This window comes from Engystomops pustulosus, chromosome 7, assembly GCF_040894005.1.
Source record: "Engystomops pustulosus chromosome 7, aEngPut4.maternal, whole genome shotgun sequence".
Taxonomy (NCBI): domain Eukaryota; kingdom Metazoa; phylum Chordata; class Amphibia; order Anura; family Leptodactylidae; genus Engystomops; species Engystomops pustulosus.
Window position 1 is genome coordinate 136,959,208 of NC_092417.1, and position 23,404 is coordinate 136,982,611.

The 23,404-nt window shown below is 54.2% G+C and overlaps 23 non-coding genes across 23 annotated transcripts; all 23 read right to left on the minus strand.

Annotated features, from left to right (window-relative positions):
- Window positions 1-813: 813 nt before the first annotated feature.
- On the minus strand, window positions 814-885 carry TRNAD-GUC (transfer RNA aspartic acid (anticodon GUC)). The gene has a single exon. It is a non-coding gene; the product is annotated as a tRNA-Asp (tRNA).
- Window positions 886-1,520: 635 nt separating this feature from the next.
- On the minus strand, window positions 1,521-1,592 carry TRNAD-GUC (transfer RNA aspartic acid (anticodon GUC)). Its single transcript has one exon. It is a non-coding gene; the product is annotated as a tRNA-Asp (tRNA).
- Window positions 1,593-2,227: 635 nt separating this feature from the next.
- On the minus strand, window positions 2,228-2,299 carry TRNAD-GUC (transfer RNA aspartic acid (anticodon GUC)). Its single transcript has one exon. It is a non-coding gene; the product is annotated as a tRNA-Asp (tRNA).
- A 635-nt stretch (window positions 2,300-2,934) lies between these two features.
- TRNAV-GAC (transfer RNA valine (anticodon GAC)) lies at window positions 2,935-3,006 on the minus strand. The gene has a single exon. It is a non-coding gene; the product is annotated as a tRNA-Val (tRNA).
- Window positions 3,007-3,641: 635 nt separating this feature from the next.
- On the minus strand, window positions 3,642-3,713 carry TRNAD-GUC (transfer RNA aspartic acid (anticodon GUC)). Its single transcript has one exon. It is a non-coding gene; the product is annotated as a tRNA-Asp (tRNA).
- Window positions 3,714-4,348: 635 nt separating this feature from the next.
- On the minus strand, window positions 4,349-4,420 carry TRNAD-GUC (transfer RNA aspartic acid (anticodon GUC)). Its single transcript has one exon. It is a non-coding gene; the product is annotated as a tRNA-Asp (tRNA).
- A 1,342-nt stretch (window positions 4,421-5,762) lies between these two features.
- Window positions 5,763-5,834, minus strand: TRNAD-GUC (transfer RNA aspartic acid (anticodon GUC)). The gene has a single exon. It is a non-coding gene; the product is annotated as a tRNA-Asp (tRNA).
- Window positions 5,835-6,469: 635 nt separating this feature from the next.
- On the minus strand, window positions 6,470-6,541 carry TRNAD-GUC (transfer RNA aspartic acid (anticodon GUC)). The gene has a single exon. It is a non-coding gene; the product is annotated as a tRNA-Asp (tRNA).
- Window positions 6,542-7,176: 635 nt separating this feature from the next.
- On the minus strand, window positions 7,177-7,248 carry TRNAD-GUC (transfer RNA aspartic acid (anticodon GUC)). Its single transcript has one exon. It is a non-coding gene; the product is annotated as a tRNA-Asp (tRNA).
- A 1,342-nt stretch (window positions 7,249-8,590) lies between these two features.
- On the minus strand, window positions 8,591-8,662 carry TRNAD-GUC (transfer RNA aspartic acid (anticodon GUC)). Its single transcript has one exon. It is a non-coding gene; the product is annotated as a tRNA-Asp (tRNA).
- A 635-nt stretch (window positions 8,663-9,297) lies between these two features.
- TRNAD-GUC (transfer RNA aspartic acid (anticodon GUC)) lies at window positions 9,298-9,369 on the minus strand. The gene has a single exon. It is a non-coding gene; the product is annotated as a tRNA-Asp (tRNA).
- Window positions 9,370-10,004: 635 nt separating this feature from the next.
- Window positions 10,005-10,076, minus strand: TRNAD-GUC (transfer RNA aspartic acid (anticodon GUC)). Its single transcript has one exon. It is a non-coding gene; the product is annotated as a tRNA-Asp (tRNA).
- A 1,342-nt stretch (window positions 10,077-11,418) lies between these two features.
- TRNAD-GUC (transfer RNA aspartic acid (anticodon GUC)) lies at window positions 11,419-11,490 on the minus strand. Its single transcript has one exon. It is a non-coding gene; the product is annotated as a tRNA-Asp (tRNA).
- A 635-nt stretch (window positions 11,491-12,125) lies between these two features.
- On the minus strand, window positions 12,126-12,197 carry TRNAD-GUC (transfer RNA aspartic acid (anticodon GUC)). Its single transcript has one exon. It is a non-coding gene; the product is annotated as a tRNA-Asp (tRNA).
- A 635-nt stretch (window positions 12,198-12,832) lies between these two features.
- Window positions 12,833-12,904, minus strand: TRNAD-GUC (transfer RNA aspartic acid (anticodon GUC)). The gene has a single exon. It is a non-coding gene; the product is annotated as a tRNA-Asp (tRNA).
- Window positions 12,905-14,246: 1,342 nt separating this feature from the next.
- TRNAD-GUC (transfer RNA aspartic acid (anticodon GUC)) lies at window positions 14,247-14,318 on the minus strand. The gene has a single exon. It is a non-coding gene; the product is annotated as a tRNA-Asp (tRNA).
- Window positions 14,319-14,953: 635 nt separating this feature from the next.
- On the minus strand, window positions 14,954-15,025 carry TRNAD-GUC (transfer RNA aspartic acid (anticodon GUC)). Its single transcript has one exon. It is a non-coding gene; the product is annotated as a tRNA-Asp (tRNA).
- Window positions 15,026-15,660: 635 nt separating this feature from the next.
- TRNAD-GUC (transfer RNA aspartic acid (anticodon GUC)) lies at window positions 15,661-15,732 on the minus strand. The gene has a single exon. It is a non-coding gene; the product is annotated as a tRNA-Asp (tRNA).
- A 635-nt stretch (window positions 15,733-16,367) lies between these two features.
- Window positions 16,368-16,439, minus strand: TRNAD-GUC (transfer RNA aspartic acid (anticodon GUC)). Its single transcript has one exon. It is a non-coding gene; the product is annotated as a tRNA-Asp (tRNA).
- Window positions 16,440-17,781: 1,342 nt separating this feature from the next.
- Window positions 17,782-17,853, minus strand: TRNAD-GUC (transfer RNA aspartic acid (anticodon GUC)). Its single transcript has one exon. It is a non-coding gene; the product is annotated as a tRNA-Asp (tRNA).
- A 1,342-nt stretch (window positions 17,854-19,195) lies between these two features.
- TRNAD-GUC (transfer RNA aspartic acid (anticodon GUC)) lies at window positions 19,196-19,267 on the minus strand. Its single transcript has one exon. It is a non-coding gene; the product is annotated as a tRNA-Asp (tRNA).
- Window positions 19,268-22,016: 2,749 nt separating this feature from the next.
- Window positions 22,017-22,088, minus strand: TRNAD-GUC (transfer RNA aspartic acid (anticodon GUC)). The gene has a single exon. It is a non-coding gene; the product is annotated as a tRNA-Asp (tRNA).
- A 635-nt stretch (window positions 22,089-22,723) lies between these two features.
- On the minus strand, window positions 22,724-22,795 carry TRNAD-GUC (transfer RNA aspartic acid (anticodon GUC)). The gene has a single exon. It is a non-coding gene; the product is annotated as a tRNA-Asp (tRNA).
- Window positions 22,796-23,404: the final 609 nt, after the last annotated feature.

A 23,404-nucleotide genomic window follows, 5' to 3' on the forward strand; every position in this document is an offset into this window, starting at 1 on the left:
GCTCGACTTCCTGAGGTGGGACCATGTCCAAGAAGGAACTGTGAGGACAGTCTTGGGAAAGAGCTCCGCACGAAAGCAAGACTCGGGCGAGAAAAAATGCAAAGCTCTCCCCGTCGGGGAATCGAACCCCGGTCTCCCGCGTGACAGGCGGGGATACTCACCACTATACTAATGAGGAACAAGCTGCTGGCAGGGGCCTGTCGCGCTGCGGCCAAAGTCGAGCTGCTTGCGACCCCCCAGCAAGGCCTCTTTCCATGCACCTCTGAAATCAAAGGGGGTTGAAAGCAAACAAACGGCGGCAGTTGATGGAAATGGCATTCAGCTGAATGAATGACTGACATCCTCCGACAAAGACGGGACCTCTTGGAAAGTATGACGGAAAGATCGGGCAGTCTCCGGGCAGATGCCATTGCTCTTGGGATCTCTAGGGGTTCGGCCGGTTGTGCACCTCCTCAGATCTTCTGCCACCCTGAAAACAGCTCCTAAAGAGGATATCTGGAGTCCTCTTATTAGCCAAGTGGTCTGAAGAAAATCTCAAGTCTGACCATTTCAGCACACTGTTTCTTTTGCGCCGAAGGAAAAGTGGCGGTGCCGAGTCATTCCTAGGGATGAGGCGGTGCTTTTATAGGTGAAATCAACCTGCTACTGTCGGCGCTACGTGAACGAGGAGCTGGCGAGCGGCCAAGCTTCTCGGTATCAAACGGAAAGCTCGACTTCCTGAGGTGGGACCATGTCCAAGAAGGAACTGTGAGGACAGTCTTGGGAAAGAGCTCCGCACGAAAGCAAGACTCAGGCGAGAAAAAATGCAAAGCTCTCCCCGTCGGGGAATCGAACCCCGGTCTCCCGCGTGACAGGCGGGGATACTCACCACTATACTAACGAGGAACAAGCTGCTGGCAGGGGCCTGTCGCGCTGCAGCCAAAATCGAGCTGCTTGCGACCCCCCAGCAAGGCCTCTTTCCATGCTCCTCTGAAATCAAAGGGGGTTGAAAGCAAACAAACCGCGGCAGTTGATGGAAATGGCATTCAGCTGAATGAATGACTGACATCCTCCGACAAAGACGGGACCTCTTGGAAAGTATGACGGAAAGATCGGGCAGTCTCCGGGCAGATGCCATTGCTCTTGGGATCTCTAGGGGTTCGGCCGGTTGTGCACCTCCTCAGATCTTCTGCCACCCTGAAAACAGCTCCTAAAGAGGATATCTGGAGTCCTCTTATTAGCCAAGTGGTCTGAAGAAAATCTCAAGTCTGACCATTTCAGCACACTGTTTCTTTTGCGCCGAAGGAAAAGTGGCGGTGCCGAGTCATTCCTAGGGATGAGGCGGTGCTTTTATAGGTGAAACCAACCTGCTACTGTCGGCGCTACGTGAACGAGGAGCTGGCGAGCGGCCAAGCTTCTCGGTATCAAACGGAAAGCTCGACTTCCTGAGGTGGGACCATGTCCAAGAAGGAACTGTGAGGACAGTCTTGGGAAAGAGCTCCGCACGAAAGCAAGACTCGGGCGAGAAAAAATGCAAAGCTCTCCCCGTCGGGGAATCGAACCCCGGTCTCCCGCGTGACAGGCGGGGATACTCACCACTATACTAACGAGGAACAAGCTGCTGGCAGGGGCCTGTCGCGCTGCGGCCAAAGTCGAGCTGCTTGCGACCCCCCAGCAAGGCCTCTTTCCATGCACCTCTGAAATCAAAGGGGGTTGAAAGCAAACAAACGGCGGCAGTTGATGGAAATGGCATTCAGCTGAATGAATGACTGACATCCTCCGACAAAGACGGGACCTCTTGGAAAGTATGACGGAAAGATCGGGCAGTCTCCGGGCAGATGCCATTGCTCTTGGGATCTCTAGGGGTTCGGCCGGTTGTGCACCTCCTCAGATCTTCTGCCACCCTGAAAACAGCTCCTAAAGAGGATATCTGGAGTCCTCTTATTAGCCAAGTGGTCTGAAGAAAATCTCAAGTCTGACCATTTCAGCACACTGTTTCTTTTGCGCCGAAGGAAAAGTGGCGGTGCCGAGTCATTCCTAGGGATGAGGCGGTGCTTTTATAGGTGAAACCAACCTGCTACTGTCGGCGCTACGTGAACGAGGAGCTGGCGAGCGGCCAAGCTTCTCGGTATCAAACGGAAAGCTCGACTTCCTGAGGTGGGACCATGTCCAAGAAGGAACTGTGAGGACAGTCTTGGGAAAGAGCTCCGCACGAAAGCAAGACTCGGGCGAGAAAAAATGCAAAGCTCTCCCCGTCGGGGAATCGAACCCCGGTCTCCCGCGTGACAGGCGGGGATACTCACCACTATACTAACGAGGAACAAGCTGCTGGCAGGGGCCTGTCGCGCTGCGGCCAAAGTCGAGCTGCTTGCGACCCCCCAGCAAGGCCTCTTTCCATGCACCTCTGAAATCAAAGGGGGTTGAAAGCAAACAAACGGCGGCAGTTGATGGAAATGGCATTCAGCTGAATGAATGACTGACATCCTCCGACAAAGACGGGACCTCTTGGAAAGTATGACGGAAAGATCGGGCAGTCTCCGGGCAGATGCCATTGCTCTTGGGATCTCTAGGGGTTCGGCCGGTTGTGCACCTCCTCAGATCTTCTGCCACCCTGAAAACAGCTCCTAAAGAGGATATCTGGAGTCCTCTTATTAGCCAAGTGGTCTGAAGAAAATCTCAAGTCTGACCATTTCAGCACACTGTTTCTTTTGCGCCGAAGGAAAAGTGGCGGTGCCGAGTCATTCCTAGGGATGAGGCGGTGCTTTTATAGGTGAAACCAACCTGCTACTGTCGGCGCTACGTGAACGAGGAGCTGGCGAGCGGCCAAGCTTCTCGGTATCAAACGGAAAGCTCGACTTCCTGAGGTGGGACCATGTCCAAGAAGGAACTGTGAGGACAGTCTTGGGAAAGAGCTCCGCACGAAAGCAAGACTCGGGCGAGAAAAAAAGCAAAGCTCTCCCCGTCGGGGAATCGAACCCCGGTCTCCTGCGTGTCAGGCAGGGATACTCACCACTATACTAATGAGGAACAAGCTGCTGGCAGGGGCCTGTCGCGCTGCGGCCAAAGTCGAGCTGCTTGCGACCCCCCAGCAAGGCCTCTTTCCATGCACCTCTGAAATCAAAGGGGGTTGAAAGCAAACAAACGGCGGCAGTTGATGGAAATGGCATTCAGCTGAATGAATGACTGACATCCTCCGACAAAGACGGGACCTCTTGGAAAGTATGACGGAAAGATCGGGCAGTCTCCGGGCAGATGCCATTGCTCTTGGGATCTCTAGGGGTTCGGCCGGTTGTGCACCTCCTCAGATCTTCTGCCACCCTGAAAACAGCTCCTAAAGAGGATATCTGGAGTCCTCTTATTAGCCAAGTGGTCTGAAGAAAATCTCAAGTCTGACCATTTCAGCACACTGTTTCTTTTGCGCCGAAGGAAAAGTGGCGGTGCCGAGTCATTCCTAGGGATGAGGCGGTGCTTTTATAGGTGAAACCAACCTGCTACTGTCGGCGCTACGTGAACGAGGAGCTGGCGAGCGGCCAAGCTTCTCGGTATCAAACGGAAAGCTCGACTTCCTGAGGTGGGACCATGTCCAAGAAGGAACTGTGAGGACAGTCTTGGGAAAGAGCTCCGCACGAAAGCAAGACTCGGGCGAGAAAAAATGCAAAGCTCTCCCCGTCGGGGAATCGAACCCCGGTCTCCCGCGTGACAGGCGGGGATACTCACCACTATACTAACGAGGAACAAGCTGCTGGCAGGGGCCTGTCGCGCTGCGGCCAAAGTCGAGCTGCTTGCGACCCCCCAGCAAGGCCTCTTTCCATGCACCTCTGAAATCAAAGGGGGTTGAAAGCAAACAAACGGCGGCAGTTGATGGAAATGGCATTCAGCTGAATGAATGACTGACATCCTCCGACAAAGACGGGACCTCTTGGAAAGTATGACGGAAAGATCGGGCAGTCTCCGGGCAGATGCCATTGCTCTTGGGATCTCTAGGGGTTCGGCCGGTTGTGCACCTCCTCAGATCTTCTGCCACCCTGAAAACAGCTCCTAAAGAGGATATCTGGAGTCCTCTTATTAGCCAAGTGGTCTGAAGAAAATCTCAAGTCTGACCATTTCAGCACACTGTTTCTTTTGCGCCGAAGGAAAAGTGGCGGTGCCGAGTCATTCCTAGGGATGAGGCGGTGCTTTTATAGGTGAAACCAACCTGCTACTGTCGGCGCTACGTGAACGAGGAGCTGGCGAGCGGCCAAGCTTCTCGGTATCAAACGGAAAGCTCGACTTCCTGAGGTGGGACCATGTCCAAGAAGGAACTGTGAGGACAGTCTTGGGAAAGAGCTCCGCACGAAAGCAAGACTCGGGCGAGAAAAAATGCAAAGCTCTCCCCGTCGGGGAATCGAACCCCGGTCTCCCGCGTGACAGGCGGGGATACTCACCACTATACTAACGAGGAACAAGCTGCTGGCAGGGGCCTGTCGCGCTGCGGCCAAAGTCGAGCTGCTTGCGACCCCCCAGCAAGGCCTCTTTCCATGCACCTCTGAAATCAAAGGGGGTTGAAAGCAAACAAACGGCGGCAGTTGATGGAAATGGCATTCAGCTGAATGAATGACTGACATCCTCCGACAAAGACGGGACCTCTTGGAAAGTATGACGGAAAGATCGGGCAGTCTCCGGGCAGATGCCATTGCTCTTGGGATCTCTAGGGGTTCGGCCGGTTGTGCACCTCCTCAGATCTTCTGCCACCCTGAAAACAGCTCCTAAAGAGGATATCTGGAGTCCTCTTATTAGCCAAGTGGTCTGAAGAAAATCTCAAGTCTGACCATTTCAGCACACTGTTTCTTTTGCGCCGAAGGAAAAGTGGCGGTGCCGAGTCATTCCTAGGGATGAGGCGGTGCTTTTATAGGTGAAACCAACCTGCTACTGTCGGCGCTACGTGAACGAGGAGCTGGCGAGCGGCCAAGCTTCTCGGTATCAAACGGAAAGCTCGACTTCCTGAGGTGGGACCATGTCCAAGAAGGAACTGTGAGGACAGTCTTGGGAAAGAGCTCCGCACGAAAGCAAGACTCGGGCGAGAAAAAATGCAAAGCTCTCCCCGTCGGGGAATCGAACCCCGGTCTCCCGCGTGACAGGCGGGGATACTCACCACTATACTAATGAGGAACAAGCTGCTGGCAGGGGCCTGTCGCGCTGCGGCCAAAGTCGAGCTGCTTGCGACCCCCCAGCAAGGCCTCTTTCCATGCACCTCTGAAATCAAAGGGGGTTGGAAGCAAACAAACGGCGGCAGTTGATGGAAATGGCATTCAGCTGAATGAATGACTGACATCCTCCGACAAAGACGGGACCTCTTGGAAAGTATGACGGAAAGATCGGGCAGTCTCCGGGCAGATGCCATTGCTCTTGGGATCTCTAGGGGTTCGGCCGGTTGTGCACCTCCTCAGATCTTCTGCCACCCTGAAAACAGCTCCTAAAGAGGATATCTGGAGTCCTCTTATTAGCCAAGTGGTCTGAAGAAAATCTCAAGTCTGACCATTTCAGCACACTGTTTCTTTTGCGCCGAAGGAAAAGTGGCGGTGCCGAGTCATTCCTAGGGATGAGGCGGTGCTTTTATAGGTGAAACCAACCTGCTACTGTCGGCGCTACGTGAACGAGGAGCTGGCGAGCGGCCAAGCTTCTCGGTATCAAACGGAAAGCTCGACTTCCTGAGGTGGGACCATGTCCAAGAAGGAACTGTGAGGACAGTCTTGGGAAAGAGCTCCGCACGAAAGCAAGACTCAGGCGAGAAAAAATGCAAAGCTCTCCCCGTCGGGGAATCGAACCCCGGTCTCCCGCGTGACAGGCGGGGATACTCACCACTATACTAACGAGGAACAAGCTGCTGGCAGGGGCCTGTCGCGCTGCAGCCAAAATCGAGCTGCTTGCGACCCCCCAGCAAGGCCTCTTTCCATGCTCCTCTGAAATCAAAGGGGGTTGAAAGCAAACAAACCGCGGCAGTTGATGGAAATGGCATTCAGCTGAATGAATGACTGACATCCTCCGACAAAGACGGGACCTCTTGGAAAGTATGACGGAAAGATCGGGCAGTCTCCGGGCAGATGCCATTGCTCTTGGGATCTCTAGGGGTTCGGCCGGTTGTGCACCTCCTCAGATCTTCTGCCACCCTGAAAACAGCTCCTAAAGAGGATATCTGGAGTCCTCTTATTAGCCAAGTGGTCTGAAGAAAATCTCAAGTCTGACCATTTCAGCACACTGTTTCTTTTGCGCCGAAGGAAAAGTGGCGGTGCCGAGTCATTCCTAGGGATGAGGCGGTGCTTTTATAGGTGAAACCAACCTGCTACTGTCGGCGCTACGTGAACGAGGAGCTGGCGAGCGGCCAAGCTTCTCGGTATCAAACGGAAAGCTCGACTTCCTGAGGTGGGACCATGTCCAAGAAGGAACTGTGAGGACAGTCTTGGGAAAGAGCTCCGCACGAAAGCAAGACTCGGGCGAGAAAAAATGCAAAGCTCTCCCCGTCGGGGAATCGAACCCCGGTCTCCCGCGTGACAGGCGGGGATACTCACCACTATACTAACGAGGAACAAGCTGCTGGCAGGGGCCTGTCGCGCTGCGGCCAAAGTCGAGCTGCTTGCGACCCCCCAGCAAGGCCTCTTTCCATGCACCTCTGAAATCAAAGGGGGTTGAAAGCAAACAAACGGCGGCAGTTGATGGAAATGGCATTCAGCTGAATGAATGACTGACATCCTCCGACAAAGACGGGACCTCTTGGAAAGTATGACGGAAAGATCGGGCAGTCTCCGGGCAGATGCCATTGCTCTTGGGATCTCTAGGGGTTCGGCCGGTTGTGCACCTCCTCAGATCTTCTGCCACCCTGAAAACAGCTCCTAAAGAGGATATCTGGAGTCCTCTTATTAGCCAAGTGGTCTGAAGAAAATCTCAAGTCTGACCATTTCAGCACACTGTTTCTTTTGCGCCGAAGGAAAAGTGGCGGTGCCGAGTCATTCCTAGGGATGAGGCGGTGCTTTTATAGGTGAAACCAACCTGCTACTGTCGGCGCTACGTGAACGAGGAGCTGGCGAGCGGCCAAGCTTCTCGGTATCAAACGGAAAGCTCGACTTCCTGAGGTGGGACCATGTCCAAGAAGGAACTGTGAGGACAGTCTTGGGAAAGAGCTCCGCACGAAAGCAAGACTCGGGCGAGAAAAAATGCAAAGCTCTCCCCGTCGGGGAATCGAACCCCGGTCTCCCGCGTGACAGGCGGGGATACTCACCACTATACTAACGAGGAACAAGCTGCTGGCAGGGGCCTGTCGCGCTGCGGCCAAAGTCGAGCTGCTTGCGACCCCCCAGCAAGGCCTCTTTCCATGCACCTCTGAAATCAAAGGGGGTTGAAAGCAAACAAACGGCGGCAGTTGATGGAAATGGCATTCAGCTGAATGAATGACTGACATCCTCCGACAAAGACGGGACCTCTTGGAAAGTATGACGGAAAGATCGGGCAGTCTCCGGGCAGATGCCATTGCTCTTGGGATCTCTAGGGGTTCGGCCGGTTGTGCACCTCCTCAGATCTTCTGCCACCCTGAAAACAGCTCCTAAAGAGGATATCTGGAGTCCTCTTATTAGCCAAGTGGTCTGAAGAAAATCTCAAGTCTGACCATTTCAGCACACTGTTTCTTTTGCGCCGAAGGAAAAGTGGCGGTGCCGAGTCATTCCTAGGGATGAGGCGGTGCTTTTATAGGTGAAACCAACCTGCTACTGTCGGCGCTACGTGAACGAGGAGCTGGCGAGCGGCCAAGCTTCTCGGTATCAAACGGAAAGCTCGACTTCCTGAGGTGGGACCATGTCCAAGAAGGAACTGTGAGGACAGTCTTGGGAAAGAGCTCCGCACGAAAGCAAGACTCGGGCGAGAAAAAATGCAAAGCTCTCCCCGTCGGGGAATCGAACCCCGGTCTCCCGCGTGACAGGCGGGGATACTCACCACTATACTAATGAGGAACAAGCTGCTGGCAGGGGCCTGTCGCGCTGCGGCCAAAGTCGAGCTGCTTGCGACCCCCCAGCAAGGCCTCTTTCCATGCACCTCTGAAATCAAAGGGGGTTGAAAGCAAACAAACGGCGGCAGTTGATGGAAATGGCATTCAGCTGAATGAATGACTGACATCCTCCGACAAAGACGGGACCTCTTGGAAAGTATGACGGAAAGATCGGGCAGTCTCCGGGCAGATGCCATTGCTCTTGGGATCTCTAGGGGTTCGGCCGGTTGTGCACCTCCTCAGATCTTCTGCCACCCTGAAAACAGCTCCTAAAGAGGATATCTGGAGTCCTCTTATTAGCCAAGTGGTCTGAAGAAAATCTCAAGTCTGACCATTTCAGCACACTGTTTCTTTTGCGCCGAAGGAAAAGTGGCGGTGCCGAGTCATTCCTAGGGATGAGGCGGTGCTTTTATAGGTGAAACCAACCTGCTACTGTCGGCGCTACGTGAACGAGGAGCTGGCGAGCGGCCAAGCTTCTCGGTATCAAACGGAAAGCTCGACTTCCTGAGGTGGGACCATGTCCAAGAAGGAACTGTGAGGACAGTCTTGGGAAAGAGCTCCGCACGAAAGCAAGACTCAGGCGAGAAAAAATGCAAAGCTCTCCCCGTCGGGGAATCGAACCCCGGTCTCCCGCGTGACAGGCGGGGATACTCACCACTATACTAACGAGGAACAAGCTGCTGGCAGGGGCCTGTCGCGCTGCAGCCAAAATCGAGCTGCTTGCGACCCCCCAGCAAGGCCTCTTTCCATGCTCCTCTGAAATCAAAGGGGGTTGAAAGCAAACAAACCGCGGCAGTTGATGGAAATGGCATTCAGCTGAATGAATGACTGACATCCTCCGACAAAGACGGGACCTCTTGGAAAGTATGACGGAAAGATCGGGCAGTCTCCGGGCAGATGCCATTGCTCTTGGGATCTCTAGGGGTTCGGCCGGTTGTGCACCTCCTCAGATCTTCTGCCACCCTGAAAACAGCTCCTAAAGAGGATATCTGGAGTCCTCTTATTAGCCAAGTGGTCTGAAGAAAATCTCAAGTCTGACCATTTCAGCACACTGTTTCTTTTGCGCCGAAGGAAAAGTGGCGGTGCCGAGTCATTCCTAGGGATGAGGCGGTGCTTTTATAGGTGAAACCAACCTGCTACTGTCGGCGCTACGTGAACGAGGAGCTGGCGAGCGGCCAAGCTTCTCGGTATCAAACGGAAAGCTCGACTTCCTGAGGTGGGACCATGTCCAAGAAGGAACTGTGAGGACAGTCTTGGGAAAGAGCTCCGCACGAAAGCAAGACTCGGGCGAGAAAAAATGCAAAGCTCTCCCCGTCGGGGAATCGAACCCCGGTCTCCCGCGTGACAGGCGGGGATACTCACCACTATACTAACGAGGAACAAGCTGCTGGCAGGGGCCTGTCGCGCTGCGGCCAAAGTCGAGCTGCTTGCGACCCCCCAGCAAGGCCTCTTTCCATGCACCTCTGAAATCAAAGGGGGTTGAAAGCAAACAAACGGCGGCAGTTGATGGAAATGGCATTCAGCTGAATGAATGACTGACATCCTCCGACAAAGACGGGACCTCTTGGAAAGTATGACGGAAAGATCGGGCAGTCTCCGGGCAGATGCCATTGCTCTTGGGATCTCTAGGGGTTCGGCCGGTTGTGCACCTCCTCAGATCTTCTGCCACCCTGAAAACAGCTCCTAAAGAGGATATCTGGAGTCCTCTTATTAGCCAAGTGGTCTGAAGAAAATCTCAAGTCTGACCATTTCAGCACACTGTTTCTTTTGCGCCGAAGGAAAAGTGGCGGTGCCGAGTCATTCCTAGGGATGAGGCGGTGCTTTTATAGGTGAAACCAACCTGCTACTGTCGGCGCTACGTGAACGAGGAGCTGGCGAGCGGCCAAGCTTCTCGGTATCAAACGGAAAGCTCGACTTCCTGAGGTGGGACCATGTCCAAGAAGGAACTGTGAGGACAGTCTTGGGAAAGAGCTCCGCACGAAAGCAAGACTCGGGCGAGAAAAAATGCAAAGCTCTCCCCGTCGGGGAATCGAACCCCGGTCTCCCGCGTGACAGGCGGGGATACTCACCACTATACTAACGAGGAACAAGCTGCTGGCAGGGGCCTGTCGCGCTGCGGCCAAAGTCGAGCTGCTTGCGACCCCCCAGCAAGGCCTCTTTCCATGCACCTCTGAAATCAAAGGGGGTTGAAAGCAAACAAACGGCGGCAGTTGATGGAAATGGCATTCAGCTGAATGAATGACTGACATCCTCCGACAAAGACGGGACCTCTTGGAAAGTATGACGGAAAGATCGGGCAGTCTCCGGGCAGATGCCATTGCTCTTGGGATCTCTAGGGGTTCGGCCGGTTGTGCACCTCCTCAGATCTTCTGCCACCCTGAAAACAGCTCCTAAAGAGGATATCTGGAGTCCTCTTATTAGCCAAGTGGTCTGAAGAAAATCTCAAGTCTGACCATTTCAGCACACTGTTTCTTTTGCGCCGAAGGAAAAGTGGCGGTGCCGAGTCATTCCTAGGGATGAGGCGGTGCTTTTATAGGTGAAACCAACCTGCTACTGTCGGCGCTACGTGAACGAGGAGCTGGCGAGCGGCCAAGCTTCTCGGTATCAAACGGAAAGCTCGACTTCCTGAGGTGGGACCATGTCCAAGAAGGAACTGTGAGGACAGTCTTGGGAAAGAGCTCCGCACGAAAGCAAGACTCGGGCGAGAAAAAATGCAAAGCTCTCCCCGTCGGGGAATCGAACCCCGGTCTCCCGCGTGACAGGCGGGGATACTCACCACTATACTAATGAGGAACAAGCTGCTGGCAGGGGCCTGTCGCGCTGCGGCCAAAGTCGAGCTGCTTGCGACCCCCCAGCAAGGCCTCTTTCCATGCACCTCTGAAATCAAAGGGGGTTGAAAGCAAACAAACGGCGGCAGTTGATGGAAATGGCATTCAGCTGAATGAATGACTGACATCCTCCGACAAAGACGGGACCTCTTGGAAAGTATGACGGAAAGATCGGGCAGTCTCCGGGCAGATGCCATTGCTCTTGGGATCTCTAGGGGTTCGGCCGGTTGTGCACCTCCTCAGATCTTCTGCCACCCTGAAAACAGCTCCTAAAGAGGATATCTGGAGTCCTCTTATTAGCCAAGTGGTCTGAAGAAAATCTCAAGTCTGACCATTTCAGCACACTGTTTCTTTTGCGCCGAAGGAAAAGTGGCGGTGCCGAGTCATTCCTAGGGATGAGGCGGTGCTTTTATAGGTGAAACCAACCTGCTACTGTCGGCGCTACGTGAACGAGGAGCTGGCGAGCGGCCAAGCTTCTCGGTATCAAACGGAAAGCTCGACTTCCTGAGGTGGGACCATGTCCAAGAAGGAACTGTGAGGACAGTCTTGGGAAAGAGCTCCGCACGAAAGCAAGACTCAGGCGAGAAAAAATGCAAAGCTCTCCCCGTCGGGGAATCGAACCCCGGTCTCCCGCGTGACAGGCGGGGATACTCACCACTATACTAACGAGGAACAAGCTGCTGGCAGGGGCCTGTCGCGCTGCAGCCAAAATCGAGCTGCTTGCGACCCCCCAGCAAGGCCTCTTTCCATGCTCCTCTGAAATCAAAGGGGGTTGAAAGCAAACAAACCGCGGCAGTTGATGGAAATGGCATTCAGCTGAATGAATGACTGACATCCTCCGACAAAGACGGGACCTCTTGGAAAGTATGACGGAAAGATCGGGCAGTCTCCGGGCAGATGCCATTGCTCTTGGGATCTCTAGGGGTTTGGCCGGTTGTGCACCTCCTCAGATCTTCTGCCACCCTGAAAACAGCTCCTAAAGAGGATATCTGGAGTCCTCTTATTAGCCAAGTGGTCTGAAGAAAATCTCAAGTCTGACCATTTCAGCACACTGTTTCTTTTGCGCCGAAGGAAAAGTGGCGGTGCCGAGTCATTCCTAGGGATGAGGCGGTGCTTTTATAGGTGAAACCAACCTGCTACTGTCGGCGCTACGTGAACGAGGAGCTGGCGAGCGGCCAAGCTTCTCGGTATCAAACGGAAAGCTCGACTTCCTGAGGTGGGACCATGTCCAAGAAGGAACTGTGAGGACAGTCTTGGGAAAGAGCTCCGCACGAAAGCAAGACTCGGGCGAGAAAAAATGCAAAGCTCTCCCCGTCGGGGAATCGAACCCCGGTCTCCCGCGTGACAGGCGGGGATACTCACCACTATACTAACGAGGAACAAGCTGCTGGCAGGGGCCTGTCGCGCTGCGGCCAAAGTCGAGCTGCTTGCGACCCCCCAGCAAGGCCTCTTTCCATGCACCTCTGAAATCAAAGGGGGTTGAAAGCAAACAAACGGCGGCAGTTGATGGAAATGGCATTCAGCTGAATGAATGACTGACATCCTCCGACAAAGACGGGACCTCTTGGAAAGTATGACGGAAAGATCGGGCAGTCTCCGGGCAGATGCCATTGCTCTTGGGATCTCTAGGGGTTCGGCCGGTTGTGCACCTCCTCAGATCTTCTGCCACCCTGAAAACAGCTCCTAAAGAGGATATCTGGAGTCCTCTTATTAGCCAAGTGGTCTGAAGAAAATCTCAAGTCTGACCATTTCAGCACACTGTTTCTTTTGCGCCGAAGGAAAAGTGGCGGTGCCGAGTCATTCCTAGGGATGAGGCGGTGCTTTTATAGGTGAAACCAACCTGCTACTGTCGGCGCTACGTGAACGAGGAGCTGGCGAGCGGCCAAGCTTCTCGGTATCAAACGGAAAGCTCGACTTCCTGAGGTGGGACCATGTCCAAGAAGGAACTGTGAGGACAGTCTTGGGAAAGAGCTCCGCACGAAAGCAAGACTCGGGCGAGAAAAAATGCAAAGCTCTCCCCGTCGGGGAATCGAACCCCGGTCTCCCGCGTGACAGGCGGGGATACTCACCACTATACTAACGAGGAACAAGCTGCTGGCAGGGGCCTGTCGCGCTGCGGCCAAAGTCGAGCTGCTTGCGACCCCCCAGCAAGGCCTCTTTCCATGCACCTCTGAAATCAAAGGGGGTTGAAAGCAAACAAACGGCGGCAGTTGATGGAAATGGCATTCAGCTGAATGAATGACTGACATCCTCCGACAAAGACGGGACCTCTTGGAAAGTATGACGGAAAGATCGGGCAGTCTCCGGGCAGATGCCATTGCTCTTGGGATCTCTAGGGGTTCGGCCGGTTGTGCACCTCCTCAGATCTTCTGCCACCCTGAAAACAGCTCCTAAAGAGGATATCTGGAGTCCTCTTATTAGCCAAGTGGTCTGAAGAAAATCTCAAGTCTGACCATTTCAGCACACTGTTTCTTTTGCGCCGAAGGAAAAGTGGCGGTGCCGAGTCATTCCTAGGGATGAGGCGGTGCTTTTATAGGTGAAACCAACCTGCTACTGTCGGCGCTACGTGAACGAGGAGCTGGCGAGCGGCCAAGCTTCTCGGTATCAAACGGAAAGCTCGACTTCCTGAGGTGGGACCATGTCCAAGAAGGAACTGTGAGGACAGTCTTGGGAAAGAGCTCCGCACGAAAGCAAGACTCGGGCGAGAAAAAATGCAAAGCTCTCCCCGTCGGGGAATCGAACCCCGGTCTCCCGCGTGACAGGCGGGGATACTCACCACTATACTAATGAGGAACAAGCTGCTGGCAGGGGCCTGTCGCGCTGCGGCCAAAGTCGAGCTGCTTGCGACCCCCCAGCAAGGCCTCTTTCCATGCACCTCTGAAATCAAAGGGGGTTGAAAGCAAACAAACGGCGGCAGTTGATGGAAATGGCATTCAGCTGAATGAATGACTGACATCCTCCGACAAAGACGGGACCTCTTGGAAAGTATGACGGAAAGATCGGGCAGTCTCCGGGCAGATGCCATTGCTCTTGGGATCTCTAGGGGTTCGGCCGGTTGTGCACCTCCTCAGATCTTCTGCCACCCTGAAAACAGCTCCTAAAGAGGATATCTGGAGTCCTCTTATTAGCCAAGTGGTCTGAAGAAAATCTCAAGTCTGACCATTTCAGCACACTGTTTCTTTTGCGCCGAAGGAAAAGTGGCGGTGCCGAGTCATTCCTAGGGATGAGGCGGTGCTTTTATAGGTGAAACCAACCTGCTACTGTCGGCGCTACGTGAACGAGGAGCTGGCGAGCGGCCAAGCTTCTCGGTATCAAACGGAAAGCTCGACTTCCTGAGGTGGGACCATGTCCAAGAAGGAACTGTGAGGACAGTCTTGGGAAAGAGCTCCGCACGAAAGCAAGACTCAGGCGAGAAAAAATGCAAAGCTCTCCCCGTCGGGGAATCGAACCCCGGTCTCCCGCGTGACAGGCGGGGATACTCACCACTATACTAACGAGGAACAAGCTGCTGGCAGGGGCCTGTCGCGCTGCAGCCAAAATCGAGCTGCTTGCGACCCCCCAGCAAGGCCTCTTTCCATGCTCCTCTGAAATCAAAGGGGGTTGAAAGCAAACAAACCGCGGCAGTTGATGGAAATGGCATTCAGCTGAATGAATGACTGACATCCTCCGACAAAGACGGGACCTCTTGGAAAGTATGACGGAAAGATCGGGCAGTCTCCGGGCAGATGCCATTGCTCTTGGGATCTCTAGGGGTTCGGCCGGTTGTGCACCTCCTCAGATCTTCTGCCACCCTGAAAACAGCTCCTAAAGAGGATATCTGGAGTCCTCTTATTAGCCAAGTGGTCTGAAGAAAATCTCAAGTCTGACCATTTCAGCACACTGTTTCTTTTGCGCCGAAGGAAAAGTGGCGGTGCCGAGTCATTCCTAGGGATGAGGCGGTGCTTTTATAGGTGAAACCAACCTGCTACTGTCGGCGCTACGTGAACGAGGAGCTGGCGAGCGGCCAAGCTTCTCGGTATCAAACGGAAAGCTCGACTTCCTGAGGTGGGACCATGTCCAAGAAGGAACTGTGAGGACAGTCTTGGGAAAGAGCTCCGCACGAAAGCAAGACTCGGGCGAGAAAAAATGCAAAGCTCTCCCCGTCGGGGAATCGAACCCCGGTCTCCCGCGTGACAGGCGGGGATACTCACCACTATACTAACGAGGAACAAGCTGCTGGCAGGGGCCTGTCGCGCTGCGGCCAAAGTCGAGCTGCTTGCGACCCCCCAGCAAGGCCTCTTTCCATGCACCTCTGAAATCAAAGGGGGTTGAAAGCAAACAAACGGCGGCAGTTGATGGAAATGGCATTCAGCTGAATGAATGACTGACATCCTCCGACAAAGACGGGACCTCTTGGAAAGTATGACGGAAAGATCGGGCAGTCTCCGGGCAGATGCCATTGCTCTTGGGATCTCTAGGGGTTCGGCCGGTTGTGCACCTCCTCAGATCTTCTGCCACCCTGAAAACAGCTCCTAAAGAGGATATCTGGAGTCCTCTTATTAGCCAAGTGGTCTGAAGAAAATCTCAAGTCTGACCATTTCAGCACACTGTTTCTTTTGCGCCGAAGGAAAAGTGGCGGTGCCGAGTCATTCCTAGGGATGAGGCGGTGCTTTTATAGGTGAAACCAACCTGCTACTGTCGGCGCTACGTGAACGAGGAGCTGGCGAGCGGCCAAGCTTCTCGGTATCAAACGGAAAGCTCGACTTCCTGAGGTGGGACCATGTCCAAGAAGGAACTGTGAGGACAGTCTTGGGAAAGAGCTCCGCACGAAAGCAAGACTCGGGCGAGAAAAAATGCAAAGCTCTCCCCGTCGGGGAATCGAACCCCGGTCTCCCGCGTGACAGGCGGGGATACTCACCACTATACTAACGAGGAACAAGCTGCTGGCAGGGGCCTGTCGCGCTGCGGCCAAAGTCGAGCTGCTTGTGACCCCCCAGCAAGGCCTCTTTCCATGCACCTCTGAAATCAAAGGGGGTTGAAAGCAAACAAACCGCGGCAGTTGATGGAAATGGCATTCAGCTGAATGAATGACTGACATCCTCCGACAAAGACGGGACCTCTTGGAAAGTATGACGGAAAGATCGGGCAGTCTCCGGGCAGATGCCATTGCTCTTGGGATCTCTAGGGGTTCGGCCGGTTGTGCACCTCCTCAGATCTTCTGCCACCCTGAAAACAGCTCCTAAAGAGGATATCTGGAGTCCTCTTATTAGCCAAGTGGTCTGAAGAAAATCTCAAGTCTGACCATTTCAGCACACTGTTTCTTTTGCGCCGAAGGAAAAGTGGCGGTGCCGAGTCATTCCTAGGGATGAGGCGGTGCTTTTATAGGTGAAACCAACCTGCTACTGTCGGCGCTACGTGAACGAGGAGCTGGCGAGCGGCCAAGCTTCTCGGTATCAAACGGAAAGCTCGACTTCCTGAGGTGGGACCATGTCCAAGAAGGAACTGTGAGGACAGTCTTGGGAAAGAGCTCCGCACGAAAGCAAGACTCGGGCGAGAAAAAATGCAAAGCTCTCCCCGTCGGGGAATCGAACCCCGGTCTCCCGCGTGACAGGCGGGGATACTCACCACTATACTAACGAGGAACAAGCTGCTGGCAGGGGCCTGTCGCGCTGCGGCCAAAGTCGAGCTGCTTGCGACCCCCCAGCAAGGCCTCTTTCCATGCACCTCTGAAATCAAAGGGGGTTGAAAGCAAACAAACGGCGGCAGTTGATGGAAATGGCATTCAGCTGAATGAATGACTGACATCCTCCGACAAAGACGGGACCTCTTGGAAAGTATGACGGAAAGATCGGGCAGTCTCCGGGCAGATGCCATTGCTCTTGGGATCTCTAGGGGTTCGGCCGGTTGTGCACCTCCTCAGATCTTCTGCCACCCTGAAAACAGCTCCTAAAGAGGATATCTGGAGTCCTCTTATTAGCCAAGTGGTCTGAAGAAAATCTCAAGTCTGACCATTTCAGCACACTGTTTCTTTTGCGCCGAAGGAAAAGTGGCGGTGCCGAGTCATTCCTAGGGATGAGGCGGTGCTTTTATAGGTGAAACCAACCTGCTACTGTCGGCGCTACGTGAACGAGGAGCTGGCGAGCGGCCAAGCTTCTCGGTATCAAACGGAAAGCTCGACTTCCTGAGGTGGGACCATGTCCAAGAAGGAACTGTGAGGACAGTCTTGGGAAAGAGCTCCGCACGAAAGCAAGACTCGGGCGAGAAAAAATGCAAAGCTCTCCCCGTCGGGGAATCGAGCCCCGGTCTCCCGCGTGACAGGCGGGGATACTCACCACTATACTAACGAGGAACAAGCTGCTGGCAGGGGCCTGTCGCGCTGCGGCCAAAGTCGAGCTGCTTGCGACCCCCCAGCAAGGCCTCTTTCCATGCACCTCTGAAATCAAAGGGGGTTGAAAGCAAACAAACCGCGGCAGTTGATGGAAATGGCATTCAGCTGAATGAATGACTGACATCCTCCGACAAAGACGGGACCTCTTGGAAAGTATGACGGAAAGATCGGGCAGTCTCCGGGCAGATGCCATTGCTCTTGGGATCTCTAGGGGTTCGGCCGGTTGTGCACCTCCTCAGATCTTCTGCCACCCTGAAAACAGCTCCTAAAGAGGATATCTGGAGTCCTCTTATTAGCCAAGTGGTCTGAAGAAAATCTCAAGTCTGACCATTTCAGCACACTGTTTCTTTTGCGCCGAAGGAAAAGTGGCGGTGCCGAGTCATTCCTAGGGATGAGGCGGTGCTTTTATAGGTGAAACCAACCTGCTACTGTCGGCGCTACGTGAACGAGGAGCTGGCGAGCGGCCAAGCTTCTCGGTATCAAACGGAAAGCTCGATTTCCTGAGGTGGGACCATGTCCAAGAAGGAACTGTGAGGACAGTCTTGGGAAAGAGCTCCGCACGAAAGCAAGACTCGGGCGAGAAAAAATGCAAAGCTCTCCCCGTCGGGGAATCGAACCCCGGTCTCCCGCGTGACAGGCGGGGATACTCACCACTATACTAACGAGGAACAAGCTGCTGGCAGGGGCCTGTCGCGCTGCGGCCAAAGTCGAGCTGCTTGCGACCCCCCAGCAAGGCCTCTTTCCATGCACCTCTGAAATCAAAGGGGGTTGAAAGCAAACAAACGGCGGCAGTTGATGGAAATGGCATTCAGCTGAATGAATGACTGACATCCTCCGACAAAGACGGGACCTCTTGGAAAGTATGACGGAAAGATCGGGCAGTCTCCGGGCAGATGCCATTGCTCTTGGGATCTCTAGGGGTTCGGCCGGTTGTGCACCTCCTCAGATCTTCTGCCACCCTGAAAACAGCTCCTAAAGAGGATATCTGGAGTCCTCTTATTAGCCAAGTGGTCTGAAGAAAATCTCAAGTCTGACCATTTCAGCACACTGTTTCTTTTGCGCCGAAGGAAAAGTGGCGGTGCCGAGTCATTCCTAGGGATGAGGCGGTGCTTTTATAGGTGAAACCAACCTGCTACTGTCGGCGCTACGTGAACGAGGAGCTGGCGAGCGGCCAAGCTTCTCGGTATCAAACGGAAAGCTCGACTTCCTGAGGTGGGACCATGTCCAAGAAGGAACTGTGAGGACAGTCTTGGGAAAGAGCTCCGCACGAAAGCAAGACTCGGGCGAGAAAAAATGCAAAGCTCTCCCCGTCGGGGAATCGAACCCCGGTCTCCCTTGTGACAGGCGGGGATACTCACCACTATACTAACGAGGAACAAGCTGCTGGCAGGGGCCTGTCGCGCTGCGGCCAAAGTCGAGCTGCTTGCGACCCCCCAGCAAGGCCTCTTTCCATGCACCTCTGAAATCAAAGGGGGTTGAAAGCAAACAAACGGCGGCAGTTGATGGAAATGGCATTCAGCTGAATGAATGACTGACATCCTCCGACAAAGACGGGACCTCTTGGAAAGTATGACGGAAAGATCGGGCAGTCTCCGGGCAGATGCCATTGCTCTTGGGATCTCTAGGGGTTCGGCCGGTTGTGCACCTCCTCAGATCTTCTGCCACCCTGAAAACAGCTCCTAAAGAGGATATCTGGAGTCCTCTTATTAGCCAAGTGGTCTGAAGAAAATCTCAAGTCTGACCATTTCAGCACACTGTTTCTTTTGCGCCGAAGGAAAAGTGGCGGTGCCGAGTCATTCCTAGGGATGAGGCGGTGCTTTTATAGGTGAAACCAACCTGCTACTGTCGGCGCTACGTGAACGAGGAGCTGGCGAGCGGCCAAGCTTCTCGGTATCAAACGGAAAGCTCGACTTCCTGAGGTGGGACCATGTCCAAGAAGGAACTGTGAGGACAGTCTTGGGAAAGAGCTCCGCACGAAAGCAAGACTCGGGCGAGAAAAAATGCAAAGCTCTCCCCGTCGGGGAATCGAACCCCGGTCTCCCGCGTGACAGGCGGGGATACTCACCACTATACTAACGAGGAACAAGCTGCTGGCAGGGGCCTGTCGCGCTGCGGCCAAAGTCGAGCTGCTTGCGACCCCCCAGCAAGGCCTCTTTCCATGCACCTCTGAAATCAAAGGGGGTTGAAAGCAAACAAACGGCGGCAGTTGATGGAAATGGCATTCGGCTGAATGAATGACTGACATCCTCCGACAAAGACGGGACCTCTTGGAAAGTATGACGGAAAGATCGGGCAGTCTCCGGGCAGATGCCATTGCTCTTGGGATCTCTAGGGGTTCGGCCGGTTGTGCACCTCCTCAGATCTTCTGCCACCCTGAAAACAGCTCCTAAAGAGGATATCTGGAGTCCTCTTATTAGCCAAGTGGTCTGAAGAAAATCTCAAGTCTGACCATTTCAGCACACTGTTTCTTTTGCGCCGAAGGAAAAGTGGCGGTGCCGAGTCATTCCTAGGGATGAGGCGGTGCTTTTATAGGTGAAACCAACCTGCTACTGTCGGCGCTACGTGAACGAGGAGCTGGCGAGCGGCCAAGCTTCTCGGTATCAAACGGAAAGCTCGACTTCCTGAGGTGGGACCATGTCCAAGAAGGAACTGTGAGGACAGTCTTGGGAAAGAGCTCCGCACGAAAGCAAGACTCGGGCGAGAAAAAATGCAAAGCTCTCCCCGTCGGGGAATCGAACCCCGGTCTCCCTTGTGACAGGCGGGGATACTCACCACTATACTAACGAGGAACAAGCTGCTGGCAGGGGCCTGTCGCGCTGCGGCCAAAGTCGAGCTGCTTGCGACCCCCCAGCAAGGCCTCTTTCCATGCACCTCTGAAATCAAAGGGGGTTGAAAGCAAACAAACGGCGGCAGTTGATGGAAATGGCATTCAGCTGAATGAATGACTGACATCCTCCGACAAAGACGGGACCTCTTGGAAAGTATGACGGAAAGATCGGGCAGTCTCCGGGCAGATGCCATTGCTCTTGGGATCTCTAGGGGTTCGGCCGGTTGTGCACCTCCTCAGATCTTCTGCCACCCTGAAAACAGCTCCTAAAGAGGATATCTGGAGTCCTCTTATTAGCCAAGTGGTCTGAAGAAAATCTCAAGTCTGACCATTTCAGCACACTGTTTCTTTTGCGCCGAAGGAAAAGTGGCGGTGCCGAGTCATTCCTAGGGATGAGGCGGTGCTTTTATAGGTGAAACCAACCTGCTACTGTCGGCGCTACGTGAACGAGGAGCTGGCGAGCGGCCAAGCTTCTCGGTATCAAACGGAAAGCTCGACTTCCTGAGGTGGGACCATGTCCAAGAAGGAACTGTGAGGACAGTCTTGGGAAAGAGCTCCGCACGAAAGCAAGACTCGGGCGAGAAAAAATGCAAAGCTCTCCCCGTCGGGGAATCGAACCCCAGTCTCCCGCGTGACAGGCGGGGATACTTACCACTATACTAACGAGGAACAAGCTGCTGGCAGGGGCCTGTCGCGCTGCGGCCAAAGTCGAGCTGCTTGCGACCCCCCAGCAAGGCCTCTTTCCATGCACCTCTGAAATCAAAGGGGGTTGAAAGCAAACAAACGGCGGCAGTTGATGGAAATGGCATTCAGCTGAATGAATGACTGACATCCTCCGACAAAGACGGGACCTCTTGGAAAGTATGACGGAAAGATCGGGCAGTCTCCGGGCAGATGCCATTGCTCTTGGGATCTCTAGGGGTTCGGCCGGTTGTGCACCTCCTCAGATCTTCTGCCACCCTGAAAACAGCTCCTAAAGAGGATATCTGGAGTCCTCTTATTAGCCAAGTGGTCTGAAGAAAATCTCAAGTCTGACCATTTCAGCACACTGTTTCTTTTGCGCCGAAGGAAAAGTGGCGGTGCCGAGTCATTCCTAGGGATGAGGCGGTGCTTTTATAGGTGAAACCAACCTGCTACTGTCGGCGCTACGTGAACGAGGAGCTGGCGAGCGGCCAAGCTTCTCGGTATCAAACGGAAAGCTCGACTTCCTGAGGTGGGACCATGTCCAAGAAGGAACTGTGAGGACAGTCTTGGGAAAGAGCTCCGCACGAAAGCAAGACTCGGGCGAGAAAAAATGCAAAGCTCTCCCCGTCGGGGAATCGAACCCCGGTCTCCCGCGTGACAGGCGGGGATACTCACCACTATACTAACAAGCTGCTGGCAGGGGCCTGTCGCGCTGCGGCCAAAGTCGAGCTGCTTGCGACCCCCCAGCAAGGCCTCTTTCCATGCACCTCTGAAATCAAAGGGGGTTGAAAGCAAACAAACGGCGGCAGTTGATGGAAATGGCATTCAGCTGAATGAATGACTGACATCCTCCGACAAAGACGGGACCTCTTGGAAAGTATGACGGAAAGATCGGGCAGTCTCCGGGCAGATGCCATTGCTCTTGGGATCTCTAGGGGTTCGGCCGGTTGTGCACCTCCTCAGATCTTCTGCCACCCTGAAAACAGCTCCTAAAGAGGATATCTGGAGTCCTCTTATTAGCCAAGTGGTCTGAAGAAAATCTCAAGTCTGACCATTTCAGCACACTGTTTCTTTTGCGCCGAAGGAAAAGTGGCGGTGCCGAGTCATTCCTAGGGATGAGGCGGTGCTTTTATAGGTGAAACCAACCTGCTACTGTCGGCGCTACGTGAACGAGGAGCTGGCGAGCGGCCAAGCTTCTCGGTATCAAACGGAAAGCTCGACTTCCTGAGGTGGGACCATGTCCAAGAAGGAACTGTGAGGACAGTCTTGGGAAAGAGCTCCGCACGAAAGCAAGACTCGGGCGAGAAAAAATGCAAAGCTCTCCCCGTCGGGGAATCGAACCCCGGTCTCCCGCGTGACAGGCGGGGATACTCACCACTATACTAACGAGGAACAAGCTGCTGGCAGGGGCCTGTCGCGCTGCGGCCAAAGTCGAGCTGCTTGCGACCCCCCAGCAAGGCCTCTTTCCATGCACCTCTGAAATCAAAGGGGGTTGAAAGCAAACAAACGGCGGCAGTTGATGGAAATGGCATTCAGCTGAATGAATGACTGACATCCTCCGACAAAGACGGGACCTCTTGGAAAGTATGACGGAAAGATCGGGCAGTCTCCGGGCAGATGCCATTGCTCTTGGGATCTCTAGGGGTTCGGCCGGTTGTGCACCTCCTCAGATCTTCTGCCACCCTGAAAACAGCTCCTAAAGAGGATATCTGGAGTCCTCTTATTAGCCAAGTGGTCTGAAGAAAATCTCAAGTCTGACCATTTCAGCACACTGTTTCTTTTGCGCCGAAGGAAAAGTGGCGGTGCCGAGTCATTCCTAGGGATGAGGCGGTGCTTTTATAGGTGAAACCAACCTGCTACTGTCGGCGCTACGTGAACGAGGAGCTGGCGAGCGGCCAAGCTTCTCGGTATCAAACGGAAAGCTCGACTTCCTGAGGTGGGACCATGTCCAAGAAGGAACTGTGAGGACAGTCTTGGGAAAGAGCTCCGCACGAAAGCAAGACTCGGGCGAGAAAAAATGCAAAGCTCTCCCCGTCGGGGAATCGAACCCCGGTCTCCCGCGTGACAGGCGGGGATACTCACCACTATACTAACGAGGAACAAGCTGCTGGCAGGGGCCTGTCGCGCTGCGGCCAAAGTCGAGCTGCTTGCGACCCCCCAGCAAGGCCTCTTTCCATGCACCTCTGAAATCAAAGGGGGTTGAAAGCAAACAAACGGCGGCAGTTGATGGAAATGGCATTCAGCTGAATGAATGACTGACATCCTCCGACAAAGACGGGACCTCTTGGAAAGTATGACGGAAAGATCGGGCAGTCTCCGGGCAGATGCCATTGCTCTTGGGATCTCTAGGGGTTCGGCCGGTTGTGCACCTCCTCAGATCTTCTGCCACCCTGAAAACAGCTCCTAAAGAGGATATCTGGAGTCCTCTTATTAGCCAAGTGGTCTGAAGAAAATCTCAAGTCTGACCATTTCAGCACACTGTTTCTTTTGCGCCGAAGGAAAAGTGGCGGTGCCGAGTCATTCCTAGGGATGAGGCGGTGCTTTTATAGGTGAAACCAACCTGCTACTGTCGGCGCTACGTGAACGAGGAGCTGGCGAGCGGCCAAGCTTCTCGGTATCAAACGGAAAGCTCGACTTCCTGAGGTGGGACCATGTCCAAGAAGGAACTGTGAGGACAGTCTTGGGAAAGAGCTCCGCACGAAAGCAAG